The sequence below is a fragment of the Piliocolobus tephrosceles genome, chromosome 20, assembly GCF_002776525.5.
Source record: "Piliocolobus tephrosceles isolate RC106 chromosome 20, ASM277652v3, whole genome shotgun sequence".
Taxonomy (NCBI): domain Eukaryota; kingdom Metazoa; phylum Chordata; class Mammalia; order Primates; family Cercopithecidae; genus Piliocolobus; species Piliocolobus tephrosceles.
In genome coordinates this window covers 14,194,470-14,200,952 of record NC_045453.1, presented here as the reverse complement: position 1 = coordinate 14,200,952, position 6,483 = coordinate 14,194,470, and the positions used below count along the sequence as shown (strand labels likewise).

At 52.2% G+C, this 6,483-nt stretch overlaps 1 pseudogene; it reads left to right on the top strand.

Annotated features, from left to right (window-relative positions):
* Positions 1–4,918: 4,918 nt before the first annotated feature.
* LOC113225030 lies at positions 4,919–5,026 on the top strand (annotated as a pseudogene).
* Positions 5,027–6,483: the final 1,457 nt, after the last annotated feature.

The window sequence follows — 6,483 nt, the reverse complement described above, 5'->3', positions numbered from 1 at the left end:
TCCTGGGGCTTCTCTAACTCTCGTCCACCTCTGCCTCTCTGGGTGCCTTGAGTACAGAGCCTGGAGCCGACCTGTCTGCGCTTCCAGCACCGGGTAGCCAGCAAATGTCCCAGCAAATTAAGGAATTAAGGCAGAGCAGGTCTGAGATAAGGACAGTGTCTGGGTGAAGGTCACGTTCTGCCTGTCCAAGCATGAGTCTTCCATGGCAACAACCTCCCCTTCCTTCCCCCCGTGGAGAGTAGCCCCCTCCCGTGCTCGTTTTGGCCTCTCTGCACCCGCCCTGCATTGCAAGTCTGCCTCCCCCATCACCAGCGGGTAATCTTGTGTAGTTTTTACTCTGGTGCCCATGAATGGAAGAGTTAGAGAAGAGCTGACGGAGAGCCCTTCCCAGGGCCTTGCAACCACACCCCCGCATTGGTGCCTGAGCAGCTCTGCACTCCACTTCACTCCCCCGCCCCCAGCTTCTCCCCATCCCTGTCCTAATCAGGCCTGAAGGCCAGCCCCTCCAGTGAGGGGCAGCCCCGGGTCCTACTGGGGTCAGGCCAGCTGTGCCACATACTCTGGTCAGTGTCCAGACCTTCCAGCTGGAGGCTCAGGCTGGCTCTAGCTGTGGTGGACACAGGGAATGCAGACCCCTGCCCTGTATAGCTCATTCAACCCTGCCTCAGCCCTGACATTTTGTCTCCCCTCTTTGTGGTGCCTTCCAGACTCCTTCCCATACCCAGAGTCCCCAAATTAGCCACCAAGGCCTTTTAGTCCTTTGTCCTGAAAGCCTTTAGAATCTCGCCCTGTTCCCCATCTCTCGGTCCCTGTTTGCCTGGTGGCTGACAGCTGCCAGGGCCACCCCACTGGCACCCCCACCTCCCGTGTCTGCTCCACACAGCTGCAGCCACAGGATGTTTTTCCTGACAGTTCTGTATGCCTCGTTTCCCAGCTGTAAAGTCCACATTCTTCACTGGGGTATTCAAGGCCCCTCTCATCTGGCCCCTGCCAACCTCTCTCGGAGCCTGGGCTACCCAGAGCTCTGCAGGTTCCCCAAACATACCAGGCTCTCTCCTGCCTCCAGGCCACGCACATGCCCTACCCACCACCCAGGGTGCTTTCTCCCCATGTGGTGGACTCTAGTGTTGCCTGTTCCGTGAAACACCCTCTGATCCCTTTCCCCAAGCCCAGGAACCCGGGTGCTTCTTCCTCTGTGAACCCATGCTACCCTACGGTTCCTGACTATACAAGTTAATGTCCCCCTCTGCATGCAGGTCTGTCCCCCTCTCTTGGGTTGGGTTCCACAAAAGCAGATCCTGAGACAGTGATCTAGTTATAGGTCATTTATCGAGGGGGCTCCTGGGAGAGACACATAAGGGAGCTAAGAAAACAGGAGAGGATGGAAATAGAGCAAGAATGGATCCCAGGTAGAGTCTAGAGGGGCCTGACCAAGGGGGCTCTGCAACATAAACTAACACTGGGCTGTCCACCAGGAGACGAGGAGGCTGCCTTATATGTCCCCCTGGGTATTCGTCCGTTTTCACGCTGCTGATAAAGACATATTCTAGATTGGGCAATTTACAAAAGAAAGAGGTTTATTGGACTTACAGTTACATGGCTGGGGAGGCCTCACAGTCATGGTGGAAGGTGAAAGGCATGTCTCACATGGTGGCAGACAAGAAAAGAGAGCTTGTGCAGGGAAACTTCCCTTTTTAAAACCATCAGATCTTGTGAGACTGATTCACTATCATGAGAACAGTGCAGGAAAGACCTGCCCGTGTAATTCAGTCACCTCCCACCAGGGTCCTCCCGCGACACATGGGAATTGTAAGAGTTACAATTCAAGATGAGATTTGGGTGGGGACACAGCCAAACCATATCACCCTATCAGCCAGTCACTCCTCAGCGAAGGGCAATTCGCAGAAGGGGCAGCTGGGAGCATTCCCAGTCATCACACCTGCAGCCAGGGGATTCGTGGGTACACTGACCAGGGAAAGGGAGTCTGGGTGGGGTACCCACAGCACCCCTATTGAGTGTGATCGCTGCCAGATTTCTTGATGAGTGAGAGGAACACGGATTCCTGGCCCATCCAAGCACTGACATTTTCCAAACCCAGAGCTGCATGTGCTTCCTTGCAAGAAGGTCCTGCCCATGAGCTGAGGGGGCATAGTTGCTACTGCAGTGACTAGAAAGGAGCCCCAGATATCCAACCCCCAAGAAAGGACTCTGTGCAGAGCCCTGCCGCACTCACTGGGCATCTGTTATGTGCACGACTGTGCACGTGAGAGCCTTGGCAAAAGTTCTCATCTATTCCTCATAATAATAATCATTTTATTATAGGAAAGCAGAGGCTCAGAGGGGTGAAGTGACTCCAAGGAGGTCATGCAACTTGTGAGTCGAAGAGCTGGGATTCAAACCCGAGTCTAACTGACTCCTTGCCTGATTTCTTCCCCCCAGTGTGTGAACCACCTTGGAACAAAGCCCTTCCTGCCCACCATAAGCAAACTGGCAAGTCCTAGCTGGGTGCAGTGGCTCACACCTGTAATCCCAGCACTTTGGGAGGCCGAGGCAGGTGGATCACTTGAGGTCAAGAGTTCAAGACCAGCCTGGCCAACATGGTAAAACCCCGTCTCTACTGAAAACACAAAAATTAGCTGGGTGTGGTGGCTCATGCATGTAGTCCTAGCTACTCCAGAGGCTGAGGCACAAGAATGGCTTGAAACTGGGAGGTGGAGGTTGCACTGAGCCAAGATCATGCCACTGCACTCCAGCCTGGGCAACAGAGTTCGAGTCAGTCTCAACACACAAAAAAAAAAAAGAAAGAAGGAAGGAAGGGAGGAAGGAAGGAGGGGGAGGAAGGGGGGGGGGGAGGGAGGGAGGGGCAAGTCCAGGGTGATCTCTCTGCCCCACAACAGGTCTCAGCTAAACTCAGGGTCCTCAAGGACCATATCTGGCATTTGCAATAGTTGGGAGACCTGTGCATGTATTTTGTATATAATTTGCACAATGTTGCATCTGGTTTGCATATGTCCATGCTGAGAGTCCATCAGCATTGCACAATTTCTAAGTTGTTCCTAAGCTACTCTCACTCAATGGAAGTCTGTCCAGGCTTTACAGAGCCCAGTTTCCACAATTTCTGGACTCTTCCAGGACCTCACCTTCAGGCTGCACATCTATCCCCTGCCAGGATCCTGGACAAGTCCTGCTTCTGCCCAGCTGGATGGGGTCAGTGCAAACCCCTGCCCCAGAAACTCATTTGCATTTGGTATAACCTGTTTTGATGGTGCAGGTATAATCAAAATGCTGATGGTGATGATGTGCAGAAAAAAGTGAGCCTGGGCAAAGAGCCTTGCTGCACAGAACTTCCAAAGGTGGCTCTATGTGCAGGGAGGCCTAGCTGTGCACTCTCAAAAAAGAAAAAAAAGAGGGTAGGGGAGATGGGCACTGACAAAGGGCTATACCTTAGGGCTGGTACCTTCAAGGGCTGTGGTCCCTGTGCAGGAGGGGTCCATCTGCAGCAGGAAGGGCTTGTGCCAGAAAGCCAGCAGCTTCAGTGCTTTCTATTTCTGTGTCTTTTAGGGGAACTTCATCCCACACAACTTTGTGTGGCTTTTAATAATCTTATGTGCTGGGCCCTCAATAAGAAAAGGAAAGGCCGGATGTAGTGGCTCATGCCTGTGATCCCAGCACTTTAGGAGGCCGAGGTGGGTGGATCATTTGAGACCAGCCTGGCCAACATGGCGAAACCCTGTCTCTACTGAAAAAAAAAAAAAAAAAATTAACCGGGTGTGGTGGTGTGTGCCTACAATCCCAGCTGCTTGGGAGCTGAGGCAGAAGAATCCCTTGAACCTGGGAGGCGGAGGTTGCAGTGAGCAGAGATTATGCCACTGCACTCCAGCCTGGGTAACAGAGTGAGACTCCATCTCAAAAAAAAAAAAAAAGAAAAGAAAAGAAAACAGAAAAGGCAGGATGCATGGGGTTCTCCCCTGTAATCCCAACACTTTGGGCAGGAGGATCACTTGAGGACAGGAGTTTGAGACTAGCCTAGGCAGCACAGTGAGACCCCATCTGTACAAAAGGAAAAACTGTGTGTTCATGCACATGCGTGATAGTGGTATAGGGGATGGGTTGGGTGTGTCTGGATGTGGTTATGCATGTCCCTGTGAACAGAAACTGCACTCCCACTCCTGTGTGTGGCCCGTTTCCATTCAGGTGTAGAAACTCCAGTCGGAATCAGAGGAACATGACTGCCTCCTTTCCTCCTCTGCTTCTGGCCTTCCTAGATTTCCCGTCTGGCAGAGGCAACGTGGCCTCATCGTCTACTTGGGGGGACCCCAGCTCTGGCCTGATCCAGCCAAGACCCTGAGCATCTCCCTATACTGAGGTCCTCCACCCCCACTAGAATGGGGCCCAAATCCTGGCTCCCAAAACTGTTGCAGTGAAAGAGGGAGCATGGTGTTTGATGTCAGCTACTTAGAAAAGGGGGAAGTGGGGTCCAGCTGTCCCTTCAGCCCCTGTGACATGGATATTCCCAAGCTCAAACAGGGTCCAGCCTCTTCCCTGTGAGTTTTGGGCTCCACATCTGGGGCTGGGGAAGGGAATGAGAGGAAGGGGTGGGACCCCTTGGAAAAAGATCACAGCCTCTGGGGTGGGGGAGTTTCCTCCCAGAGCCAGTCTGGGCAATGCTGCCAGGCAGGTCAGCACCCAGCCTAGGATGAGGAGCTGGTTCTGTTCATGTTCCCCTCAGATGTTTCTCACTTCCTAAAAAGCGCAAAGTCAGTGATTACAAGATCAAGAGCATGTTGTGGATATGGTGTATCTTGCCCTCAGCAAAATGGTTCATAACATCTCTCTTAGAAGTTGGAGAATATAATAGCACATTCGGTGGTTTCATGGGGAGAACGAAAGGCTGGCTTAGGCACCATTTGGTTGCTGTAAGACTATACTTCCAGGGATCATTTCTACAGTTCGTTACTAGAGAAGTTTCTCTCTGTAGGGCACATTTGGTTGCTGGGATCAGAAACCCATGCAAGCTAGCTCCAGTGCTGGACTATTGGGAAGCAGATAAGGAAGACACAGCTTGTCCACAGATGTTTACTCCCCACACAGCCCCATGACTCTGCCCCACTCTCCCCTGACCACCCTCTTTCTCCATTTCCCATGATTCCCCCAGAGCTCTCGTGGTCTCTCCTATCATTACCAGCCAAGTGTTCCTGTAGTGGACTGAATTGGGCCCCTCCCAAAACTCATGAACATTTGGAACCTCAGAACGTGACCTTATTTGGAAATAGGTCTCTGCAGATGTACTTATTTAAGATGAGCTTATGTTGGGCCCTACATCCAATGACTGGTGTCCTTATAAGAAGAGGAGGCTGGGCTGGGTGCAGTGGCTCCCAGCACTTTGGGAGACTGAGGTGAGAGCATCACTTGAGCTCAGGAGTTTGTGACCAGCCCGGGCAACAAAGTGAGAGCCCAACTCTACAGAAAATTCAAAAATGAGCCATGCATGGTGGTGCACAACTGTGGTCCCAGCTACAGAGGAGGCGGGGGCAGGAGGATCGCTTGAGCTCAGGAGGTCGAGGTTGTATTCCAACCTGGGTGATGGAGCTAGACCTTGTCTTTATTTATGTATTTACTTATTTATTTATGGAGATGGAGTTTCACTCTTGTCACCCAGGCTAGAGTGCAATGGCATGATCTTGGCTCATTGCAATCTCTGCCTCCAGGGTTCAAGCGATTCTCTTGCCTTAGTCTCCCAGGTAGCTGGGATTACAGGCACCTGCCACCACGGCCGGCTAATTTTTGTATTTTTAGTAGAGATGGGGTTTCACCATATTGGCCAGGCTGGTCTCAAACTCCTGACCTCAGGTGATCCACCCACCTCGGCCTCCCAAAGTGCTGGGATTACAGGCATGAGCCATCGCGCCCAGCGCTGTCTCAAATTTAAAAACAAAACCAAAAAGGCCGGGCACGGTGGCTCATGCCTGTAACCCCAGCACTTTGGGAGGCTGAGGCGAGCGGATCACGAGGTCAGGAGATCGAGACCATCCTGGCTAACACGGTGAAACCCTGTCTCTACTGAAAACAAAAAAATTAGCCAGGCGAGGTGGCAGGCATCTGTAGTTCCAGCTACTCGGGAGGCTGAGGCAGGAGAATGGCGTGAACCCGGGAGGCGGAGATTGCAGTGAACTGAGATCACACCACTGCACTCCAGCCTGGGCAACCAAGCGAGACTCTGTCTCAAAACAACAACAAAAAACAAAAACAAGAGGAAAGGACACAAACCAAACAAGAGGAAAGGACACAGAGAAAAAAGGTCACATGAACAGGGATATGTGGAGGTGAAAGCAGAGGTAGGAGTGATGGTGATGCTGCTACAAAGGATCCTTGACCAAAGAATGCCAGAGATTGCCAGGAACCACCAGTGGCTGGAAGAGGCAAAGAAGGCTTCTCCCCAGAGCCACTGGAGCAGGCATGACCCTGCTGGCCCCTGGATTTGAG